Raw genomic sequence first — 23,800 nt, forward strand, 5'->3', positions numbered from 1 at the left:
CTGCCAAAGTCCTCACCGGGACCCAGCTCATAAACACACAAGCCAGCCCTCATCTTTCTGCAGCCTTGCACGCCTAGCCGAAGACTTTGCAATAACATCATCTGATGAACCTTGGGAAATTTGATTCTGGGACACTTAGGGAGAAATAGGTTGTCAACCTGCCTTTCTTTCTTGCCTAAGGACTGCTGTGGCGTACTTACGTTCAGCTGTAACCTTTTTAAGGAAAGTAAAATTGAGACAGAAAAGCCGGGGTGGGGGGTTCTCCTCAAGTGGAAACGGGAATGATTGTTTGAGGAACTGCCTAACTGTTGCTCCTGGGACTTTGCAGACTGATGAAGCTCTGTAAGAAGAAGAGTCCCAGCTTCCATACCAATTACTGTATTGACCTGGGTGACTTGCCAAACTGTGAGTCGTGTGTGTCTACATCACGAATAAGCCCGATTCAAAGACAGCTTCAGATAATTGGGGGTAGGGGTTTGATGAGAACTTTAAGGAATGGGGTGACTCATCAGGTAAAAGTGTGAGTGGTGTATGAATGATGTGTGTGTGTGTGTGTGTATTGTATTGTATGTGTATGTGGTGTGTGTCAAATATACATGCGTACATGTTTGTGTGTGTGTATGCACATGTGGTGGACAGAAGAGCTAGGGTGTTCTCTATCACACTTGACCTTATTTTTTGAGACAGGGTCTCTCACTGAACCTGCATTTCACTGGTTTAAGAAAATGGTTGAGCTCCTAGGATCTGTCTGCCTCTACCTCCCAACACTGGGGCTGCAGGCCAATGTGTCCCTGCCTGGCTTCTATATGGGTCTGAGGGATTCAAACTCAGGTCTTCTTGCTTGCCTAGCATATGTTTTTACCATTGAGCCATCTCCTTAGGCCTCAAAACTGGCTGGGCTTTTTGTTGGTCGTGGTGGTGGTAGTGGTGGTTTGTTTATTGGTTTGTCTGTTGGAATGAAATCCTGTGTGGCCATTTTCAAACTGAAAACTAATAGTTTATCAAAAGTCAAAACACTGAACGTGGAGCTAGGGAGACCTGGGTGCCTGGTCTTCTCGACACAAGGGAGGGATGGTGTCCTCTGTGGTGAGTGGGTATTGACAGGGTAAGACAGGTGTGTTGACAGCTGACCATGCAGCTCACCATATACATACCCCTTAAGGAATCAGATTGTTTGTGACCTTGTACTGTCAGAGTGCTGTCAAGTTTCCATCATAAGAAACAAGCATTTGCATGAAAGGATGGTTTGAGAGCAAAGTTCCCCATTTCCATTGCTTTCATGCACAAAGCCTCACCAACCATATTTGTAATCGAGTCAGTGATAACTCTCACATCTCTAAAAGTTTGTCTTCCAAGCTTCTCGAAGAAAATGGAGATCCAACCCCACTTGTGAAGTTCTCGTATGATTCAGACCAGGTCTTTTGTCCCCTACATGTCATTCCTATAGTCCCAAAGGAACCCAGAGAAAAAGAGGTTGGCATACGCAGATCCTTCCAAAATTCAGTGGTATGGGTGTGCTTCTGCTGGGAGCCCGTGGGTATTTAAGACATTTAAAATAGATGTTTTTAAATTTTTTAAAAATATTTTTTGGGTATATCCAAAAGTAAACAAAGTTCGATTACTACAGAGACACCTGCACGTCCATCTTTGTTGTGGCTCTGTTAGTGGTAGCCAGGTGATGGGAGCAATCCAGTTCTGATGGATGAATGGGTAAAGAAAATGTGGTGTGTACATAATGGAGTTTCAGTCAGCCATGAAGACGAATGAAATTATGTCACCTGTAGGAAAATGAGTCGAACTGGAGGTCACTGCATCGAGGGAAATCAGTCTAACTCACAAAATCAAATGCTCTGGGGGGGGGGGGGAATCTGGGTGAATCTGGGGGAAGATTCACACGTGAGAGAGAATGGGATTGGAGAACAATCTAGTTACATATGGAAACACCGTGAAGAAACCCCTTCTTTTGTACAATTGAATTATTGTTTGAGGCACTGTCTCATTATTTAGCTCTGGTTAGCCTGGAACTCACTTGGTAGACCAGGCTGGACTTAAACTCCCAGAGACCCACCCATCTCTTCCTTTCAAATGCTTGATCAAAGGCATGTGCCACCATACCACGCCAACTGAATTTCTGTTAATGCCAAAAGAGACTCATGTAGTCTTCAAATTTTCAATATTATTTGATTTTTTTTGTTTTTGTTTTTGTTACATCAAATGGTGTCCCCTAAAATGCTTGCCCATGGATTTTATTTGACAATGGTGTTAGTACAGATGAAATAAGACAAAGTAAAGTCATGGTAGGTTAAACTGGGTCCTAATTCCAATGACTAGAGTCCTCATAGACAAAGCAGAAAGACATCCAGACTCAGAAAGCGAATGACAGCCCTGTGCTGATGGAGACAGAGAATGGAGCCTCAAAGCTACAACTCAAGAAATGCCAAGGAGCTCTAAAGACCGCCAGGAATGGGGAAGAAGAAAGGGGGGACTCTTGGTGAGTGCAGTCAGAATGCAGCCTTGTGTGCAGCTCGACTTCAGACTTCAAATCCCAGAGCTATGACAAAATACATTTCTTTTCCTAAGCCATCCAGTCCACAGTACTTTGTCACACCACTCTAGCAAACTGAGCTAATGCCGAAGTTACACCTTTCATCCATGAGACCTGCCCCCTGCTCTCACATGGGCTGGTGAGATGACTCGGGGGTAAAGATCATTGCCACCAAGCCTGATGGCGTGCATGAGCTTGATTCCTGAAACCGACATGGTGACAAGAGAAAAGTGATTTCTAAAAGTGGCCATCCATCTGACCTCCAAAAGAGCATTATGGTGCATCTACAATTAAGTCAGAAATTCTGGAACTAGATCCCAAATGTTTTAGGTTTCTGAGACAAGGTCCCATGTAGCCCAGGCTAGCCTCCAATCCCTGTGTAACTGAGCATGACCTGGTATTTCTGATCCACCTGCCTCAACCTCCTAAGCATAGGCATACAGGTGGGCACCATCATGCCTGGCTTATGGGGTGCTGGAGCTTGAACCCAGGGCCTTGCACATGCCAGTCTGACACTTTACCAACTGAACTGTAAGCTCTGTCCATACATGCTTTAAACCTCTGTGGGTAATGTCAGTGAGCAGCCAGACATCAGGCATCCCTGCTCTGTAGGTGAGGCAGCCGCCAGGGCCAGTTTCAGAATCAATCGAGTCTTTGCTGGATTTCTGTCTTTACACCTCTTTGATGCCCTTAGGCAGGTCATTTAACTTAACTGATACTTTCTCAAATCTAAAATAAGATGCTGTAGGTACATCTTCTTAACTATGTAAAGCATCTTAAAATACCTGCATCAAGTACAGATACCCAATAAGTCTGTCTGTCTGTCTGTCTCTGTCTCTGTCTCTCTGTCTCTGTCTCTCTGTCTCTCTCTCTCTGTCTCTCTGTCTCTCTCTCTCTGTCTCTCTCTCTCTCTCTGTCTCTCTCTGTCTCTCTCTCTCTCTCTCTCTCTCTCTCTCTCCTCTCAACACACAGATGAAACTAGCAGGGATTACAGAAATCCAGGCTGGGGACGGAGAGTGTGACACTCAAATCCTCACTTCACACAGTTGGAAACTGCAGGCACGGCTCCAGGCTCAGTGTTATCTTTGAACAGCCACAGAGAGCCATTATGACATTTGCTTGAGATAATTACGAAGTTTATGTGAGATAATAAGGTGATGCGATCCCCAAAAGCACTTCCAACGGTACCTGGCGCACATAAGCAAGGGTTAGCTCATTCGATAGACCTGATCTTATAACCCTGCAGAGAGTCCCTTGATATGACCAGACTCGCCCGTCTAGCATCGCGTCCCTGCACAATCAGACATAGTGTGGTGGAGATCAAAGAACCAACTGGATTGGGTGGAGCTGGGACTTGAGTTCTGAGTGCAGCTAAGAAGCCATTACATTACAGCCTAGGCGCTGAGATCAGTCCCCATCACAGCTAATATATAATTACCTGAGAATTATAAAGTGGTAGCAAGGTCTATGTTACACTTGGCAAACAGTTCCAATGCTCTTGTGGTTAGGATTTTCTTTGGAGCTTCACAAATATCTATCTCGGGCAGAAAAAGGAATAGGACTCTGTTTCATTGGAGCAGAGGAGAATCCTGGGGCCTTTTCCAAGAAGTTGCAGCCTAATGGCCCTGGACTCCACTCTGTCATTGCCAACTGAAGCTGGAGAAAAGACAGAAGCTTTTTTTTTTTTTTAAGAAGGAAAAGACGTTCCTTCTAAAAGTTAAGGAACAGTATAACATGATACAAACACTCCGGTGGGAAATGAGCTAATACACACTGATGGCTTTAAAAACACACAGCGATCACGTTCCTCGGCATCTATGCTGCAGATACACGGTTAAAATGTGAAATTAGGTAATGTGGATTAATGGCCTCCAAAAATACTCAGTAATTACATTCCTAGGAATCTATATGGAGGAGAAATGGAATCTCCTTTTTTTTTTTTTTATGACTTTGCCATCAGAAATTGGGACAACTGGTCAACCTAATGAAAAGCCCATTAAACTGAAAAGCTGCAACAAATGTCACAAATGACCAAAAGCAGTTATCTAAAAGTTACAATGTAAAGTTATAATTCTCTTTCAATCACCTTACAGTGGAGGGTTAAGCCTCCCTATACTCTCCCACTAGAGCTCAGTAACCCCCTTAGATGAACCATCGCAGCAACCCCCGCTTCAATTTGAGTTGCTTCCGGCTGAATGGAGCACCAGCTTACAGATGTCCATCTCAAAGTTCACTTCTTAGGCCAGTGAGATAGCTTAAGTGTATAAAGGCAATTGCAGCAAAATCTCACAAGCAGACCCGAGTTCAATCCTCAGAACACACGCACCCACAGTGGAAGATGAAAACTTACTCCCAAACATTGTCCTTTGACCTCCACATCTCTGCTGTGGCCTGTGCGCATGACTACACTTGCCACACACACACACACACACACACACACACACACAGAGAGAGAGAGAGAGAGAGAGAGAGAGAGAGAGAGATGCAAATAAACAAATGATGCAACTTTATAATTTCTATCTTACTAGCCAACTTCTCTCTTATCTTCTGGCCAACTGATCTCACAGCAGCCTTATCTTTATTTCACTTTATTGAGTCTCGCTTAAGTATTCAACTTCACTTTTATACAAAGAGTCGTTCTTTTCTCTTCTGATTCCTAATCAGTAAGTCAGTTTTCCAGTCACCTCACAGTACCATGCTGAGGCGTAGAAAGGTTTTGGATCGGCATTGTTACTTTGTGTAACTGTAGCAAAATGTTTTCCAATATGAGGTAGACCTCATCATGGCTTATACCAAGTAGACCAGTATGGGAGGGCCCAGGCAAGAAACAGCTCCCAAGGCCACACCTCCAATGAGTTACCCTTACAAGTAAACTCCATCTCCTCTCTCCTCCCCCCAATAGTGCCATAATTGTGTGACTCCATCAAGGGATTAATCCATTCATTATTTCAGAACCCTGATAATATATTTGTTTCTGAAACTCCTTGGCAGATAGACCCCGAGGTGTGCCTGGCCATTCTCCTAGGCATTTCTCAACTTAATCAACTTGACAGTCAAGATTAACTATCACAGAAACATGCACAATTAGGTCTGAGTTAGCAGGCATCACAAACAGTATAAGCAGAGGAAGGTCTCCAAAAGTCAACAAGACAGAGACGCAGAAAGCAGCAATCAGTCCAGCAAACTGGTTCAGGCTGGGGCAGTTAGAGAGACTTTTTCTACAGTTAAAGACTTATATGCAAAGTACCTGATATTAACAAGATAAAAAAATGAATTTACAATAGCTAAGAAATAACTAAGTTAATTAGTTTGTATCCATGTAACAAAATGTTATGTAGAGATTTAAAACTGTCTTTCAAATGCATTTTACAATACAGGTCATGCCCATAAGCAGTGGAACACGAAGCTACAGAACACGTTGTAAATGAAGAAAAGATTGTATCCTTCTTATGCAATTAAAAGTGAGCCAAGACCTAACAAAACAGGGCTGATAGCATCTTGAGTCTTCATTTACGTTGACGTTGACTCAAGGGAAGTCCAGACATTATTTTTAAAAAGACATCAAGTCCCATGCACATTGCCCAAAATCAAAACTCCTTTAATCATAAGGCGAAGAGGAGGCATTGCCTGCCTTCTGCTATTAGGGAGTCCGTCAGTTTCTGGACCCATCTCTGCTGCAAACCTTTAATCCCAGGGCTCAGGAGGCACAGAAAGGGAACCTTTGAGTTCAGTGCCAACCTGGTCTACTTAGTGACAAGTTTCAGGATAGTTGTGGCTACATAGAGAGACCCTATCCGCCCCCCCCCAAAAAAAAAACCAGTAACTATGAGCCCAGGAGAAAAATGAAAAGCATGACTTCCACTGAAAATAGGCAGAGTCTGGAGAGAAAACAAAATGGTATGAGGCAAAATTGTGAAGCGCTTACCCCGAGGGCACGTTAGTGTAGCCAACCACGCAGCTAAGTGTCTAAAGGAAGATGTGTGTGGGGGGGGGGGGGCATTCTGGCCCAAAGAACCTAGGAGCAGCGCTCAAAACAGCCAGGGATACTGCAGAGAGTGTAATTCTGGAAAAAAAGAACTGGGAGGGGTCAAGTTCTCTCCTGATGTCTAAGCTGCATGTGGGAGATGGAGTCAGCGAGCTTAAAGCTAGAAAAAAAATGAACTGACCTAAATTGTAGCTGTTTCAAGACTCAATTTTTAGTCCAAATAAATAATCTCCTCCTCCTCCTCCTCCTTCCTCCTCCTTCCTCCTCCTCCTCTTCCTCCTTCTCCTCCTCCTCCTCCTTCTCCTCCTCCTCCTCCTCCTCTTCCTCCTTCTCCTCCTCCTCCTCCTTCTTCTCCTTCTCCTCCTCCTCCTCCTCCTTCTTCTCCTTCTCCTCCTCCTCCTTCTCCTCCTTCCTCCTCCTCCTCTTCCTCCTCTTCCTCCTTCTCCTCCTCTTCCTCCTCCTCCTCCTCCTCCTTCTTCTCCTCCTCCTCCTCCTTCTTCTCCTCCTCCTCCTCCTTCTTCTCCTCCTCCTCCTTCTTCTCCTTCTTCTCCTCCTCCTTCTTCTCCTTCTTCTCCTCCTCCTCCTCCTTCTTCTCCTTCTCCTCCTCCTCCTTCTTCTCCTTCTTCTCCTCCTCCTCCTCCTTCTTCTCCTTCTTCTCCTCCTCCTCTTCCTCCTCCTTCTCCTCCTCTTCCTCTTCCTCCTCCTCCTTCTTCTCCTCCTCCTCCTTCTTCTCCTCCTCCTTCTTCTCCTCCTCTTCCTCCTCCTCCTCCTTCTCCTCCTCCTCCTCTTCCTCCTCCTCCTTCGCCTTCCTTCTCCTTCTCCTCCTCCTCCTCCTCCTTCTCCTCCTCCTTCTTCTCCTTCTTCTTCTTCTCCTCCTTCTCCTCCTCCTCCTCTTCCTCCTCCTTCTCCTCCTCCTCTTCCTCCTCCTCCTTCTCCTTCCTTCTCCTTCTCCTCCTCCTCCTCTTCCTCCTCCTCCTCCTTCCTCCTCCTCCTCCTTCTTCTTCTTCTTTTACAAAATCAACACTCTTCAGAGATACGTAACAAAATCCAGATGGCATTCCCAGTATTCAAGATAAAATTTAAGATTACATATACTTAAAAGAAACTAGGAAACATGATCCCCCCCCAGTAGAAAATATACTAGATGAAGAAGAATTCCAAAAACGATGAAAAATTTAAATGACAAAGATCCAAAGCACCGACAAAGGTAGAAATGTTAACACAGGTGCGCTTGTAAACACAGGAGGTGTCAAGGTAAAAGCAGTGGTAAAAGGAATTACAGAGAATCCTGGAACATCTAATAAAATGTACAGCACTATAACATTTGATACTTATCTAAAACATCTGTCAACCCACAGAAGGAGCCACCAAGAGGGAACTCTCATGTAAACAACGGATTTTACTGAGGAAACACATCGGTGCGATTCATCAGTCATCAGAAAGGAACCACGCCCCTGAAGGATTCTGATGGTGGGGAAGCTTTGCATCCAACGATGCCAGGAGACTGACTGACGGGAAACACCTGAGCCTTCCTTTGACTTTGCTTCAGGCCTAATAATCCTCTAAAACTTATAGTACTTGAGCTTGGAGAGACAGCTCAGTGGATAAAGCACTCTGTATAAGTGGGAGAGCCTGGGTCCCATCTCCCCTGAAGCCACAGGAAAGGAGGGTCCACACCAGTGACCCCAGTTCTTCTATGGCAGAGACAAGAAAACCCAGATCACAAACAAACTGGCCCAACAAATGCAACGGCTAGCAATAGACAGAGCATATCTCAAACAAGGTGGAAAACAAAGACAATGGACTCCTAAGGCTCTCCTCTGACCTGCACAGGAGCACCTGGCATGTGTACACCCACATTCAAACACACTTAAGTACCAGACACAAAATCTAAATAATTTCTTTTTTTTTCTAAATAATTTCTTAACTCATTCTTTGAAAAACTATGTAAAAAATAAATTAGGCACAGTGGCATAATAGATACGATATAGAAAAGACTTTGTGAACTTGAAAATACTTCCAATAAAAATTATTCAAAATAAAAAATATAAAGAAAAACTTTTATACAGTTAAAACATCTGAAACCTATGGGATAATGCTATGGTGATTTGGGTAGGTTTGGCCCCCATAGACTCATGTGTTTGAATGCTTGGCCTATAGAGAGTGGCACTACTAGAAGGCATGGCCTTGTTGGAGTAGGTGTGGTCTTGTTGGAGTAGGTGTGGCCTTGTTGGAGGAAGTGTGTCACTATGGAGGCAGACTTTGAGATATATATATATATATATATATATATATATATATATATATATATATATATATATATATATATCAAGCTATGCTTAGTGATAAACACTGCCTGTGGCTCAAGGCGTAGAACTCCCAGCTCCTCCTGCACCATGCCTGCCTGGATGCTGCCATGCTCCCTGCCATGACAATAATAAACTGAACCTCTGAACCTGTAAGCCAGCCCCAATTAAATGTTGTTCTTTATAAGATTTCCTTGGTCATGGTACCTGTTCACAGCAGTGGGATCCTAACTAAGACAGATGCCAACAAATCAATCAGCAGCTAAGACAAAGAGAAAATCATGAAAGCCACGAGGAGAAAAGGAAATGAAGTGCACGACCAGCCAGTCACATGACCTCCAGCCCGTGGAAAGCCAGCACAGTCTCAATGTTATGAATTAGAAACATTAAAATGCTGCATTTTAAACCCACCAGTCCAGTGTGCTGGCTGGTCTTTATTGTCAGCTTGATACAACCTAGAGTCACCTGGGAAGACAGAACCTCAAATGTGGAGTCGCCAGATCAGATTTCCTGTGGCCACATCTGTGAGAAATTGTCTTAGCTGATGGTTGGTGGGAGGGCCCAGCCCACTGTGGGCAGCACCATACCTAGGCAGGTGGATCTGAGCTATGTAAGAAAGCAAGCTGAGCATGAGCCAATGAGCAGCTTTTCTCCACGTGGTCTGCTTCAGGTTCCTGCCTTGAGTTCCTGTCTTGACTTCCCTCCCTGATGAACTATGACCCAGAAATTTAAGTTAAAGAAACCTTCCTCCTCCATGTTGTTTTAGGTCATTGGGATTATCACAAGAACAGAAAGCAAATTGGAATACTTAGATACCTAGATTCATGAATACATCTGTGAGGGATTAAGATAAATACAGCTTGAGATAAGGGATAATTGAGAATTCATTGACAGCAGACCTGCACTAAAAACGACTATAGTACAATTTTCATGTTAAAGAGAAATCAGCTCACCCAGGATCAAACAGACCTAGTGAAAATAGAGGGGACAGGCTTGTGACATGGCTCAGTGGTCAAGCTCACTGGCTGTTCTTCCAGAGGACTCTTGTTCAGTTCTCAGCACATAAACATGGCTGTTTACAACCATTTGTAAATAAAGTTCCAGAGAACCCAACACTCTCTTCTTGCCTCTGCAGACTCCAGGCATGCATGTGGTACATGGGCATACATGCAGGCAATACTTATACACATAAAATAAAAATAGTTCTTATAAAGAAAACAGTAGATTTGCAAAATGTCTGAATAACTGCAAAAGCTATGTTCCTTTGTTCATATGTATTAGTAAATATATAACAGTTGAAGTGAACATTGTAGCCTCATACGGATAGACTTAGAGTGTGGATAAAATCTATATGGCTATAGTGGCAGCAGCTACGGGCTCACACGGGTCACATGTGGAACACAACACAAGCACTAAGCAGGGCCCGATAAGCAGAGGATGTCACTCAAAACTTAAAATCTACTACAGACACAAACAGAAATACCTGAGATCGTTAGATTGAAATTATCTCTCAAAAGTAGAGATAATTTACACTCAGAAAGATCCCCAGACACCATGTAAATGCTAGGTGGGCATGGTGCTCTGCCTGTCATTCTAGCTTCAGAGAGAGAGAGAAGATGACGGGAAGGAGGGGGTAGCAAAACAAGCTGGCTGGCAAGAATAGCCATACTGGTGAGCTCTGGGTTTCATTGAGAGACCCTGCTTCCATAAATAAAGTGGAAGAGTGATAAGACTGACTCCCAGCATCAACCTGGGGCCTCAACAGGTACAGGCACAGACATTACTTGTGCCCCTGCACGCGCAAACACATAAATGCACACATATAAACATGCACGTGTACATACATGCATACCATATACACATGAAATTTTGTGGTGGGGAAAAGAAAAGAAAGAATTTAAGAATAGATTCAACTATATGCTTCCTACAGTCAAACAAAATAAAAATATAAATACTCATAGTTTTCTTTAAACTATTATTATTTTGTATGTATGATGCTTTGCCTGGTATGTGCCTGGTGCCCACTGAGACCAGAAGAAGGTGACAGAAAGTGTCAAGTCCCCTTCAACTGATGTTACAGGTAGTTGTGAGCTACCATATGGATGTGAGAAATTCAGGTCCTCTAGAAGAACAGCAAGTGTTCTTAAGTACAGAGCCATCTCTCCAGTCCCACGTATAGGTTTGTCAAGGAAGATAGGTGGGTTTCAAGTAAATGACTGACATATAATACATGTGATTGTCTTAGTTCCTTTTCTATTGCTGTGAGGAGACACCAAGACCAAGGCAACTTATAAAAGAAAGCCTTTAATTTGGGGCTTGCTGACAGTGTCAGAGGGTTAAGAGTCCATGACCATTACAACAGGGAGCATGGTGGCAGGCAGGCAGGCAGGCAGGCAGGCATGCTGTTGGAGCAGTAGTTAAGAGCTTACATCCTGATCACCAAGTTGGACATTCTGGGAGGGAGTAGACTGGGTCTGAAGCCTCAAAGCTCAACAGCAGCAATACATCTCCTCCACAAACGCCACACCCGATCCTTCCCAAACAGTCCCACTCACAATGTTTGGGGATCAAACATTGAATGTGTGAGCCTATGGCACCATTCTCACTCAGGCCCCCACAGTGATGAGAACAGGTAGGGGAAGACTGAGGGAGCTACAGATAAGACAACTTCAGCAGCAGTCTAGCCAGGATTAAGCCCCAAATTTGGAGAACACACATTCTCTCCAACCCATGTGCTGTACAAATACAGACAGACTACAAGTTCCATGAGAATCACGCCAAGGATGGGTTCCAGCTGCAATGGAACTATAAATCAAATAATAAGAAGAAAACCTAGAAAACCCCAAATATGTGAAAATTAAATAACAAATTTCTAAGTAGCGTATGGTTCAAGAATAAATCTCAAGAGAAATCAGAAAACATTTGAGCTGACTTCATATCCAAATTTGCAGAACTGAGACAAATCCCTTAGAGGGGAAAAATAGCTCTAAATGTTCATATAATAGAAGAAAGATTTGGGGCTGAAGAGATGGTTCAACAATTAAAAGCACTTGAGGCTCTTCCAAAAGACACAGGTTCAGTTCTCAACACCCACAGGATAGTTCACAACTGCCTATAACCAGTTCCTAGTGATCAGGTACTCTTCTAGATCCTGAGAGCACAAGGCACATACATCCTATACATATGTCAAAACAAAATGGCTACCTAAATTCAAATAATTAAAATTTTTTCTTTAAAAGAAGGAAGATTTAAATGGGCCCAAGGCTGTAGTTTAAGGGTCTAGGGCAGTGGTTATCAACCTGTGGGTCTCAACCCCTTTGGGGATCAAATAACCCTTTCACGGGGTTGCCTCAGACCATCAGAAAACACAGATATTTACATTATGATTCATAACAGTGCAAAATTACACACAACTTTGAAGCAACATTGAAGTAGCAACGAAAACGATTTTATGGATGGGAGTCACCACAACATGAGGAACGATATTAAAGGGTCAGGTCAAAACCACCGTACTAGAGACAGAGGAACAGAGGAAACCCAAATCTGAGTGGCAGACAGAAGGAAAAGCTAAACATAAGAGCAGAAACCACTGCTGTGTTAAAACAGAAGTAGACACGTCAGAAGCAACGCTAAGTATGATTAACCTACCTGTTCTGATCTAGGGAAGGGAGAAGGCACTGATGAACTCCATCAAGCCTGAGACAGGCGATGTCAGCGCCAAGTCTACGGGGATTAAAGATATAATTATAGACTGTGTCAACTTTACACTAATGACTCTGACAACTTAGACGACATTGACTAATTCCTTATGACATAAAATCTCAATAATTATTATCTATAAAATATTTAATTTCTAAGCCAGGTGTGATAGCTCATGCCTAGTCTCCCGCCATTACAAAGACTGGTGCAGGATGACTACAGTAAGTTCAAAGCCAACCCTGAATACATGTTGCATGAGTTCCAGGCCAGCTAGGGCTACAGTCAAGACCTTGTCTCCCCCAAACAGCCAGAACAGTCCCTTTGTCAAGCACTTGTCCATAAAGAAAACGTCAGACTTATCAACAGCTTCCCTGGCTGATTCTGTCAACTTGTGAAGAAGTGGCTCACCAACAATGCAAAAATTCTTCCTAGAGGCAGAGGAGGAAACCCTTTGCAACTTGTTTTATGAGCCACTAAAACCTTAAAAATCTAAGCTCTGCAAAGCTGTCAACAACAAAAAATTATAGACTAAAACCACTCATAAACATAGTTACAATTTTTAATAAAATGTTAGTAACATGTAAAGGGCTAATAGATCACAAGCAAGTGGGGCACCTCCCAGAAATTAAGGTTGAATTAACATTCAACCATCAATCAATGTCATCCACGGTATTGGCGGAGTAAAGACAATTCCTAGCAATGTTCCAATAAATGCGGAATAAGCATTTAACAAAACTGAACAGCCCTCCTTAACAAAACCTCAAAATAACACTGCGTACCTACTGTCACATTGAATGTTGATAGACTGTCAACTTCCCCCACAGAAAACAGAAGGAGGGTGAGGACGGCCGTACCTGGCACTCTTTCTTTTAAAATCTTTTATTAATTCCTTGAGAATTTCCTGCCCTGTAGTCTGATCATACCCTTTCCTCTCCTCCATCTCCTCCCAGAAGGACCCTCGCTCCATACTCACCCAACTTTTTGTCTTCAATTTCTACAAAACTCATCAAATCCATTATTGCTGCCCATATACTCTTGGACTCTTGGGTATGTTAGACTATGATAGACCAATCATGGTCTATGATAGACCACCCTTAAAGAAAAAATACCCCTCTCTTAGGGGTAGGACTTTAAACCCACCTCCCTCCTCCATGCTAGAAGAAAAGTGTCCCTTAGAGTCATCTATCTTCCCTCTGATCTTCCACAGTGACTCTGAGCCTTGGAGGAGAAGGGGCTGTACCATTCTTATTCAGTTCTGTCCTGTAGGTCAGACAGCGAAGGTCATTTACAAAGCCATCCAAATTAGAAAGGAGGAAATAAAACTGTACCTTTTGTCTGTCACCCAGCACAGTCACAAACCTCGAAGATTTGAGAGAATCAACAGGATTACCACTGGAACTAAGGGAAGAATTTAGTTAGTTAAATAAATAAATAATGAACGGATACAAGACAGATACACAAAAGTTATTGTGGCAAATAACCAAAAACTAAAATTTGAAAATCGATTCGCTGACACTACCACCCCAAAAAAAGAAAAAAAACAAAAACAAAAACAAGACACTTAAGGATAGATTTAACCAAATTATTTCAAGACTGGTGGACTGAGATGCACAAAATATTCTGAGAGGAATTACAGAAATTAAATTAATACTCTGAGCAATGTACCTTCGTTGAGGCCAGAAGGAAGAGTACGGCCTAGTAAATCACATGACCACATACACATTCAGAGTAAGTCTCCAGCTGCCAACCATCAGACTGAGCAAGGGGACGGACTGAGAGTGGGACTCTAATGGGGAAGGAGTGAAGGATCTGAAGGGGTTTGCAACCCCTTAGGAAGAATAGCAATATCAAACAGTCAGACACACACACACACACCCGAACTCCTAGGGACTAAACCACCAAACAAAGAGTACACATGGAGGAACCCATGGTTCTAGCTGCACCTGTAGCAGAGGATTGCATTATCTGGCATCAATGGGGGAGCACCCTCATAGAAGCAAGGGGTGGGGGAAGGGATAGGTGGTTTGTGGAGGGGAAACTGGAAAGGGGGATAACATTTGAAATGTAAATAAAATAACCAATTTAAAACAAGGTCTCTGCCTGCCAGTCACTGCCTAAAAGACTGGCATCTCCTTCTGAAATGACCACAGAAATGCAGATACTTAGTGCTAAACTGTGCATGATACGGTCCCTGCCCATACATAGTGAGCACATAGTAGATAATTAGTTACTTGGATGGAGTGATAGTCCACTCCAGGCCAGGCAGGACCACGTGTGACTATAACCCCAGTGCTTGGGCAACAGATACAGGATTCACTGGCAAGCCAGCCAGAATAATGAGCTCTAGAGCCAGTGAGAATAAGTTGGAAGCCAGCATGGTGCACTCAAGAGGTAGAGACAAGTAGATCTGTGTGTTCAAGGCCAGTCTAGTCTACGTAGTAAGTTCCAGGCCAGTCAGGGCTACAATGAGAATCTTCTGAATTATAATGAGAATACCCTGTCTGAATCTTCATCATCACCATCATCACTATCATATAAAAGCAATAGAGGAAGGCATCTGTGCCTACCTCTGGCCTCCACATGTACGCACACAAAGCCACCCACCCGCACATACAGTACTCGCTTGTACACACACAGATCCAGTTGCTTATCCTATCAACCCTATTTTAGGATTAGCTACTTGCAGAGAAACCCAAAACACCTCAGACAAAGAACACTTCTGCCATGGCCGAAAGTTGTCAGGACAGCGCTGACCTCAAATCTCCAAGCAACCTAAAATAAAAAAGAAGCAGCAGCGGCCAAGCATTTCTATTACCTAATTTCAAAGCTGACTGTCAGACTGCCACAGTCAGACGCAGCGCTCCCGGCCCGGGAAGAATGAGCTTAGACCAGGGACTGGGAAATGTTTCTTTGACAAGTCCTATGAAACAATAACCATAACAGAAAACACTGAAACATTAGACTCCGCCAAAATTAAAATCCCCTGTCTATCAAACAACCGTCAGAAGGAAAATTCATAGGCAAGCCACAGACTGAGAGAAAATATTTGTGTGGCAAATGTGTGACCTAAGGCGGGTGTCCAGGAAATATGAAGAACCCTCCAACTCAACAAGAAAACACAAACAATCGCTTTCCTCAAAAAAAAAAAAAAAAAAAAAAACATAGAGGCAAAGTTTCTTTAAAGGAAGCTGTTCCAGGACAATCTATACAAGGCTCTGATAAGAAAAATAAGCAGTAGTCAGTGTCCTTAGAAGCCAGGAACCGAAGCTAAGCTGCAGCTGTGTCCCGCGCCATGCCGTTAGAATCACTAGAATTGAGAAGGCTGGAAGGACTCAGCAAGAAAAGTGTCCTGTGGTGGAGTGAGAGTGACAACTGGAGAAGACCCCTTGTGGAAAATCCCGGAGTCTAATCAAGAGCTGTCCACAACCTGGTAAATCCACAACTGGGTGTTTACCTTAGGGAATCAAAAATAGACATCTACTCACAAAACGGAATGCAAGACACCATGGCAAATTACTCCTACCATCCTAAAACTAGAAACTGTCCCCATGTTCATCAACAGGGGACACAAAGGTGATAAAGTTACGTGGTGAAGAAAGATGCAGTGATGTCAAGGACCAATCAGAACACACAAAATGGTGAACCAGTCTCTAAAATATGCTTAGTGAAAGCAGCCAGCATATTTACTATATGATTCCATTTATACGGAATCCTAAGAGAGGCAAGATTAATCCAGAGTGTAATAAGCTTTGAAGAAATCTGTTGCCTCTGATGCTTTCCGGATGGGACAGACAGGAAGAAGCCAAGAGGCTCTTCCAAAGTTCTCTCTCTCTCTCTCTCTCTCTCTCTCTCTCTCTCTCTCTCTCTCTCTCTCTCTCTCTTTCTCTCTCCCTTTCTCTGTTTCTTCTTTCATCCCTAGTTGTGCAGTATGAATTTTCCAAATTCCCCGTGGCTTTGTCTTCTACTCTATATAACAAACTAACAGAATCAGGCTAACTCCACCAGCATGTGGAGCATTTATTAGTCAGATGTGCAAGCACAGCCTCATTGGGTCCTCCTCAGGGTCCACAAGGTTGTCTGTGACAGCATAGAAGCTGCAGCCTCATTTGGGGAATAATCAACCTCCAAGATCTTCCTATTAGACCCTAGGCCATCTGGAGACAACCTCACAGTTCCAACAGGTGCCTTTGTCATGTAGACCCTCCAACACTACATTTGATGCTGTGAGGCTGAGAGTCTCTGGATTGTTGCTAGCACAACAGCAATGCTTTGAAACCTTCTGCTGACCTTCTTGTGTGAGGAGAGGACCTATGAGATACACTCTCTCCACAGACTGCTCTGTGTAACGGTTCCGTCTTTGGGGCTCCAGCTGAAGGTTGTCCCATTATCCTTTGGATTCACTTCTCCTAGACTGTTGTAACATCTGTTGCTAGGCAGGTGTGCATACTCATGCATGAGACCAGAGGACAACCTTGGGTGTCATTCCTCAGACCCCCAGGGTCTCTCGTTGGAACTTTACAAGTAGGACAGGCTGGCTGGCCAGCAAGCCTTAACTGTCTCCCTCGTTCCACTTCCCACACCCACTTTCTGTGTGGGTTTTGCTTGTTCTTCAGCAAGCACCTTCCTGGCTGAGCCATCCTTTCCTCTCCTGTCCCTCCTTCATTTTGTTCAGGAGCTCGCACGATTGGTTTTTCCTTTCCTGTTTTACCAGACTCAGCCAGGAGACAGCAGAGGAAGGTGTAGACACGACTGCTTCCCAAATAGGTAAGGATATTGGTAAGCTTTCAGATGCCATATCCCAAGGACTGCCCGGTCCCCAGTTTCCAGCTTCTTGGTCCTCACCCCTTCTGTGCTTTCAGTGCCCCCAAAGCCCTGGTTTGTATTTATTTTAGAGAGAGAAGCTTTCTCCCTCGTGCTCGATGAGCTCCAAGACCGCCCCAAATTCTCTAGTGTTTGTTACAGTGACACCCCCTCTTCTTCAAGTGATAATATTTGTGTTGTTTCCTATTGTTGTGTAACAAATTCCCACACATTTTGCATCTTAAAACAGCACTGGCACCCACTGTATTGGGGTCTCGATGGAAGGAAGCTCAGGAGTGATGTCCCCAGATCGTCTAAGCAGTGTTCTGCACATCAGTGGCTCACCTGGATGCTAAACCAGGAAGAGTCTCTGTGTAGGCCTCACCTTACAGCTTGTTGGGATTTGTTTTCCCTTCCAGCTGTGTAAGTCAAGGCCAGACTTACAGGTGCTAGAGGACACACCTACTTCCCCAGCACCCTGACTTTTCTCATAGGGCCCCCTACTTCATGAGCCCCACACAGGTCTCTAGTTTACTAGCAAAATGGAGTCTCAGGGACACTGCAACACCATTGTGGTGGTGACTAACCACCTCCCTTTGAGCCCCTGCTTGTGAGTAAGTATAAGAGATTGTACAGGGGGCAAACACCTGGGGCCGAGGATCGTGGGGGCTGCTGTAGTAGGTATCAGCCCGACTCAGAACCATTAGCTTTGGGCGTTTTGCTTTAAATAAAAATAGATTAAACCCTAGACGTATGCACTGGAGATGCATGTATGTCCGGAGAGGAGTATGCAGAAATGCATCCAGAGAGAAACATGTGTTTGGGGAAGGACAGAGGGACGATTGAATAGGTATCCAAGCAAGCATGGCAAAAATGGTAAGAGCAGAATTGAGCTGTGAGCATACACACGTTCCTGAAAATTCATTCCAGTGTTCCTGAAACTTTAAAATGCACACCTGGTAGAATGCTGACTGGCTCGATCTTACAAGGGTCTGGTGCAGTCAGCCTTAGCTGCTTTGAATCCCTAAGTTCAGCCATCCCAGCATGCCCAGCTTGCTCACTCAGGCAGTCCCTGACCTCCTGGCTCTTTCCTGACCCTCTTCTGTGATGGTCCTGACCCATGATATAGATGTCCCATTTGTGACCCAGCCTCCATAGACCCTTAGTCTCCACACTCTGAGCAGTTGTGAGCTTTATGCTAACTGCTGTACAAGGCACAAAGGAACTCTTTTGACGAGGTCTGAGTGCCCCCACCAATCTGTTTACGCACTCGTTCATTTGTTCCTTCTCAGCAGCAGTCTCGCTTTAGGACCCAGCATGGTTTCTGTGGATAATCATGAGCTGGGAAAGTGTATTTAACTGACAAGGTAGCTGGTGTGTGAAGCCAAGGCCCCCTCCACCCGAGTGGAGCATCATTGTCTTCCCAGCAACCAGGCTCCAAGAGAGCGGAAACTGACACCCCCAAAAGACATTCTTGAGTTTTCCTAATAGCCAGTTGTGGCCAGACCACGCATGATGTCATGGATGTTCTGGGGATGTATCATCTCTCATGTACAACGGCTGCCTGACAGCACCCCAAGGCATGCTCAGTGGCTCTCTTCCTATGTCCTAAAACTACCCCATCCTCTCAGATTCTAACATTTCTGAACTTAATAAAAAAGACAAATCCAAATTCACAGCAGTCTTTGTGATAGCGATTCTTCCATAAAGATAACTATTGTGCAGACATAGCATGTGTACAGCCACACAAACAGCACGCCCAGTACACCTACCAGTGCCATGTCTGTGTAGGTGAATTAATTAGTCGGTATTATGTAGATGGTGTCAGAGCACAGCCAATAAAAACAACAGATGTTCCGGGAGTGAAGTAACCGGGTTAAGCAGGCCTAGACATTCGCTTTTCTGTTTTCACTTTTTACAGGAGGGATGGGTCTGCCTGGTCAAGCACCTTAGGAAGGCATTCAGATGGAACAGGCGGGTCCCAACAGTGGAGAAGTAGCCAACACTACGTGCTAACTCTGAATAGGTTGCTTTTGCTCCCTTCAAAGCCAGCCAGAGAGTAAGTACCTCTTCCGTGTGAGATCCCTGCTAGAGGCAAGGACACAGACAAGGGATAGTGCCAAAAGCCACCAGCACAGGATGCAAGGAAGCATCTACGTGTGTGCTCAGAGAATCCAGCCTCTCTCTGTTAGGCTGGGCACTAACAATTAGCAGAAAAGATCATTGCTTCTCTGGCCTCCAGAAGCTGGGGGGAGCCAAGCGTGCACCAGAGATGTGGCCTGTCAACAACTTTCCACTAAATGATACACAGCCCCAGAACGCAAAGAAAGTAGAAATTAGTAGGCAGGAAAGCCAAGATCCCGAAATGACGGGTAGAAACCCAGGACTAACCTTAAAGAGCCTCTTGAACTGTGGGCAGAAGCAAAAGAGACATCATCCCACTGCCGTGCTGACGACGGCCTGGTTGCCCCTGAGGAGCAAAGCGAAAGCAAGACCCGGCTTGGAATTTGGGACATACTCTGAACGCCCCTCGTGATGCAATTCCGTTGGTTTCAGCTCTTCAGCAGGGACTTGAGTGAAGTCTTTGTGGGCACCTTGGAAAGTTCAAGGGAGTAATTCAGTTGGCCATGCTGTTTGAGTGAAACCGTTCCTCAACATAAAAAGGATATATGCCATCTTGTATATTTTAGGTGTGTTTCACACACACACACACACACACACACACACACACACACACACACACTCTCAACCCAGTAAAAAGTACCCCTCTACTTCTCAACCAAGGCATCCTCCTGCCTCCTGCCTTCCCTCACCACAGGCCTGCTCTCTGTGCCTGCAGACATAAACTCTTAGATAACCAGGAACTGCTCCTTTCGCTCAGCACAGCCATTTTGAAATCTACCCATCTGACTGGCATCACACAGGGAGGACCGAATCCTTTTCATTACTGAGTCGTGCTGTACGGTGTGTTTCCCGCAGGTGTCCCCCTCCTATAGCTGATAGTCACACTGTGACCAGACGGTGGCCATTATAACCAGAACTGCTTTGATGAGTATCCGTGTCCAAGTCTAAGCAGATACATGTCACGTATGTCATCTCTCTTGGATGGAGTGGAATGGTTGCCAAAGTCTCTTCCCACATGGCTTGTTCCCCTCATCATCTGGGTGTGTACTGACATCGTGTTTTTAATGCATAGTTCCCCCATACAGATTGGGCCAAACATCTTTTTACCCCTTCTTAGTCAGGGTTACTATGGCCGAGATGAAACACCATAACCAAAACAACTTATCTGGCTTATGCTTCCTTATCACTGCTGGTCAATGGGTGGAACTCAAATGGGGCAGCAACCAGAGGCAGGAGTGGATGCAGAGCCCATGGAACAGTGCTGCTCACCGTCTTGCTCCTCATGGCTTGCTCAGCCATGGCACCGCCCACAATGGCTGGACCCTCTCCCATCTATCATGAAGTAGGCAAATGCTTTACAGCCTACAACCTAGTCTTAAGGAGACATTTTCTCAACTGAGGGTCCTTCCTCTCTGATGACTTTAGCTTATGTCACACTGGCATAAAACAAGCCAGCACACACCTTTACCTGCAACCTACATGTTGTCTCTGGTGAAAAGGCCATCTGAAGCTGTCATTGATTAGATTAATATACCTAATTAAAACATTTGTTTTCTTGCCTCTGGGTTTTGAGTCTTTAGTCGACACACAGTAAGAATTCCCTCCCGGTTTTCTCACCCTACACAAACGTCTTTGCAAGAACACAAGTTTTCTCAATTTTATTGAAGTCCAATTAGGCCATCTGATCATTACTGCATCACAGTTTGCAGTGTTTGAAGCTTTTGCCTAACCCAGTGTCACCAAGAATCTCTCTGTTTTCCTTGTGCGAGATCTGGAGGACGAGGCTCTATGTTTAGACCTAGAAATCACCTCCAGTTAGCTTTCAGTATGTGATTCTATTGAAATCTCAGCATCAGCTCTTGGGAAGTGTTGTCCTTTCTCCACCGGTGTGCCCAGGTGACCACATGGCTGAGCAAGCTATGAGGAGCATAGGGACACGTGGGGGTGTCCCCCAATCTGATTCTGTTCCTCCAATTCGTTTACTTCAAGCCAGGGCTGCCCCACTTGGGTACTACTCTGTAAGGAGAGACCCTGGGGTGAACAGTGTCATGTTCAAACTTGTCTCCTCTTCTAGTGTCACTTGTCACATACAAAAATAAAACCCAAATGATCTACTAGGTATTGCAGCACCAGCCCAGAATCCCTATACTCCAGGAGCAGAGGCAAGAGAATCCTTGTAAGTTTGAAGCCAATCTGAACTACATGGTGAATGCCAGGCTACCCCACGCATGCGTGCGTGCGCGCGCGCGCGCGCACACACACACACACACACCACAAAACAAACAAACAAAAACTATCAACCATGAAAAGATAGAGAGAGGCAAGAGAGAGAGAGAGTGGGAACAGCGGGTATTTCAATCAGGACTGCATGCAGTCCCTGCAGCAACCTGGCGAGAACTGGTCTATAAATACTGTCTGTCTTGCCCCCTGAGGTGGTGTGTTTTTACACTTCATGATGACATTTTCAATTCCTCTCAGCAATATTTTCATGTTTCAGTGTGCAACTTATACAGCTTGGTCCAATTCACCCTCACACATTTCCTATTGTGTGAGATTATGTGAGGTCATAAGACACAGCTTAGACTGGAGCGGTGGTTGAGTGGGTAAAGGCTTTTACCGCTAAATCCAGTGATTTGAGTTCAAAGCCTAAAATTTACGGAAGGAGAAAACTGACTCCCAAAAGACATCCTCTGACCTCTCCTTGTAGGCTATGGAGTGAATGCACCCATACACATACACAGTACATACAAAATATATACACAATACATACACAGTACATACACAATACATACATAATACATGCACAATACATACACAATACATGCACAGTACATGCACAATACATGCACAGTACATACACAATACATACACAGTACATACACAATACATACACAATACATGCACAATACATGCACAATACATGCACAATACATACACAGTACATACACAATACATACACAGTACATACACAATACATGCACAGTACATACACTATACATACATAGTACATACACAATACATACACAGTACATACACAATACATACACAATACATGCACAATACATACATAGTACATACACAATACATACATAGTACATACACAATACATGCACAATACATGCACAGTACATACACTATACATACATAGTACATACACAATACATACACAGTACATACACAATACATACACAATACATGCACAATACATACATAGTACATACACAATACATACATAGTACATACACAATACATACACGGTACATACACAATACATGCACAATACATGCACAATACACAATACATACACAATACATGCACAATATACACCACATACACACACACCACCAACAACAACAACAACAACAATAAAAATAATACTTTTATTTTTGTTTTGTTTTGAATTGTTTAGTTTTGTTATTTCTGTTCTTTGTTTTTGTTTCCTAGTGAAGTTGGTCACCTTTCTCATCTCTAATCCTACACATCTGTTTCTTCTCTTTTCCAGATCAGTATGCATAAGGGTGTATTGAGGGCTGCTTGCTTGCTTGCTTGCTTGCTCGCTCCCTCGCTTGCTTGCTCGCTTGCTTGCTTGCTTGCTCGCTCCCTCCCTCGCTCGCTTGCCTGCTTGCATCTATGTAAAGAACCTCTTTCTGGTTCTGTAGGTGTTTCTCTGCCGTCCTCTCTGGCTCTGTTGCCATTGATGATGATGGTCATCGGTTCGTTTGTTGTCTTGCTGAGTCAGCTGTCCTTTTTCAGTTTCTTCTTCCTACTTAGCTGGAGTGACTCCGCCCTCCCTATCACTAAGTTTTTTGGTTTTTTTCCTTTGGGATAGGATCTTCTTACTTGGCACAGGTAGTCTCAGATTCATAACCCTTCTTATTTCCCTTCCTGGGGCTACGAATAGAGGTATGCGTGTCGTACCTGGTTCCTCTCTCTCTTAATACAGAAACTAAGATCATTAATCTGAGGCCTTTCTTCTTTTGGAATATAGGGTGTTGATTGGTTTGGTTTGTTTTAAATTAATTTTCCCTGGAGAATTCTGCCAGCAACATCTCATGGCTTCTTGTATGTACTGCTCAGGGTCTCGTATGTACTGCTCAGGGTTTTGTATGTACTGCTCAGGGTCTTGTATGTACTGCTCAGGGTCTCATATGTACTGATCAGGGTCTCGTATGTACTGCTCAGGGTCTCATATGTACTGCTCAGGGTCTTGTATGTACTGCTCAGGGTCTCATATGTACTGCTCAGGGTCTCGTATGTACTGCTCAGGGTTTTGTATGTACTGCTCAGGGTCTTGTATGTACTGCTCAGGGTCTCATATGTACTGCTCAGGGTCTCATATGT

Source organism: Mus musculus, chromosome 12 (genome assembly GCF_000001635.26).
Source record: "Mus musculus strain C57BL/6J chromosome 12, GRCm38.p6 C57BL/6J".
Classification (NCBI taxonomy): Eukaryota; Metazoa; Chordata; class Mammalia; order Rodentia; family Muridae; genus Mus; species Mus musculus.